This window comes from Camelina sativa, chromosome 12 (assembly GCF_000633955.1).
Source record: "Camelina sativa cultivar DH55 chromosome 12, Cs, whole genome shotgun sequence".
In the NCBI taxonomy this organism is placed as follows: domain Eukaryota; kingdom Viridiplantae; phylum Streptophyta; class Magnoliopsida; order Brassicales; family Brassicaceae; genus Camelina; species Camelina sativa.
The window spans coordinates 5,388,685-5,391,687 of NC_025696.1; positions in this window are offsets into that span (position 1 = coordinate 5,388,685).

Here is a 3,003-nt window from a genome sequence, read left to right on the forward strand (position 1 = left end):
GAAGGAAAGAATTCGGGAATAATAATGGGTGAGGGAAGAAAAAACACATGGAGTCACATGCAAGAGCTCTAATTTGGCTGCATCACAACTACCCCTAAAGAGGTGCTTTGAGCGACCCTCTTACCATGTGGCTCCATTCCAAGAACAAGACATCAATACAAAACCCCACCTTCTCTTAATGCCTTCACATGTTCCTCTCCCTTATAGCCTCTCTCTCTCTCTCTCTCTCTCTCTCTCTCTCTCTCTCTCTCTCTCTCTCTCTCTCTCTCTCTCTCTCTCTCTCTCTCTCTCTCTCTCTCTCTCTCTCTCTCTCTCTCTCTCTCTCTCTCTCTCTCTCTCTCTCTCTCTCTCTCTCTCTCTCTCTCTCTCTCTCTCTCTCTCTCTCTCTCTCTCTCTCTCTCTCTCTCTCTCTCTCTCTCTCTCTCTCTCTCTCTCTCTCTCTCTCTCTCTCTCTCTCTCTCTCTCTCTCTCTCTCTCTCTCTCTCTCTCTCTCTCTCTCTCTCTCTCTCTCTCTCTCTCTCTCTCTCTCTCTCTCTCTCTCTCTCTCTCTCTCTCTCTCTCTCTCTCTCTCTCTCTCTCTCTCTCTCTCTCTCTCTCTCTCTCTCTCTCTCTCTCTCTCTCTCTCTCTCACACACACACACACACACTTTTTGTATATATACGTTAATACATGCATGTGTATGTGTCCTTTGAATCAATCTCCTAATTAATTTGATGAATCTATGTCATTTCTACCAATACTACCACATTATAGATCTCCTTCATATATACCATCTGAACATTTTCCTTTAAAGCTGCATGTGATGAATTTGGTTTCATTATCCACTACTTTTTGCAAGCTTTGAATACAGATGGTAACAAATAAAATAGTAGGTTTTCTGGTCATCTGTACTGTAAAACTTCGAAACATTTCCAAATTCGTATTTTATACTTGCCACTGCGATTAATACGGCGTAGACCCAAATTTCTTAACGTATATATAGAAGTTAAGATATATACACGTGTTGTCATTAATTGGGTTATACATAATTTTTTATTTGTCGAGGATTTATGCTCCAGTGATTTTAGATTCTAATCATCATTGGCATTTTCAGGTTTTAAATAAGATATTTTCCGTATAAGATTTATAAAATTGATAAATATTGTTTATGTTGACACAAAGGTAACTTTTGAAATGATAGGAAAAGTCTGCGCATTACTCATTTGTTTTTATTTTAACGTATATACCGAACTATTTTTTTAATTTAATATATATATATATATATTAAATAAATGTCCAGAAAATATCTATAACTACTAAACATGGGCGGTTGAGACATTACAAGTTGTCTCTTAATCTATAGTCCTTAATATATGCATTATACACGTTACTAGCTTTTGATGCTAACAGCAAAAACTAAATGGTCTGTTTCTTGGTTTTGTTGTGTTCTTCGTCCTACCACACAAAAAAAAAGTCAAGGGTTAGTAGATTATCAATTAATGTAGCAAGGAAATTGCTTATAATTTTTGTTAGTATGTGATGTTTTCTCTTATACTATTTTAATGCAATTCCATAATCTTTGAACAAACGTGGAAAACATGTATTAACGCTAACCATCTGGATACAGTTTATAGTTTATAGTTTCTTTCATTCAAATACATATATACATTGGACAACACTGAAATATACAAAGGTAGATGAATATGTTCTAGTTGGGAGGGACCATATAAAATACTTTGATCTCTGGTTTTATGGGATATACGAGCTTAGATCCGAAACCTTTTAGTAATTAAAAAAAAAGAAAAAAATATGTTCTAGATGAAAACAAAATAAATGATATCAATCTAAGAGGAGAAAGAAAATGAGATTCAAACCTAGTAGATGTGCATACCAAATTTACCACTAGATACTAGATATTCACACCTATAGTAGACATTGAACAAATAATGCATATAATCATACAACTTTCTTTGGATTTTTGCTTAATGGTTTGTGTCCACCTTTGACTATTTTAACAATCCACGTTGAAAAAATGACAGAATTAAATGTGTGACTCTTGCCAATCACACAATCAAGCTGTAGGTAAAAAAACAGATTTGTAATTATTCAATTGTATCTTTATGCCAAACAATAAAAAAACAATGAATACAAACAATTAATGCCAATAATATAAAAATATACTACTACTATATAACTATTTTGTCTGTATGAACCACAAAGAAATCGTACAGAACTGTCAGATAAATTTGTACAAAGCCTGTGGAGAGATATCTATCGAATATCGTAGATGGCATAATATGACTTGTTTGTGCTGTTCTTCAATTTTGTTTTCTCTTACATATAACTGATATAAGTTTTTTTCTAATAATCTGAAATAAAATGTGTAAGCAATAATAATAATTAAAAGAAAAAAAAACGGACCCAGATAGAGGAGAAAAGATATGGCTTGGATTGGGATTTGGGACTTGGGAGGGACACATCTCATGTGGGTTTGAATTCGAGCGTTTTGTTTCTATTCTTAATTTGGAGCTATTTTCACAAAATGTCCCCACGTGCACTCACTTTAAAGCTTTCTTCTACAAATCCTTCGTTATTGAGAGAAAAAAAAAACTTGTCTATAATGTAAAATTTAGAGGTTTAATGATTGATAAAAGTTATTTTATAGAGGAAGCTACATATTAAAATGGGTGCTTATATATTTGTATGATAGAACAAATAACAAAAATATGTAAAAGAATGCTGACTTCATACTAATTTTGATCGGTGATATACATATAGTTGTAGTTTTTTTTTTTATTTTAATCATTTGTCAACGACTCTAACCGTAAATTGTAATAAGAGATATAAAAATAAAAATAAAAACCATGCGCAAAAAAAAAACAAAAGAAGACAAAGTTACCATTCTCTTTTCAAGACAAGAAACAAATATAAAATCCAGCCACATTTGTGTCAACCATTTTGTACTCTCACGGGTGAATGGTTCCACAATGCAAGTCTATTTCAAATTTGACACTATAAGATTA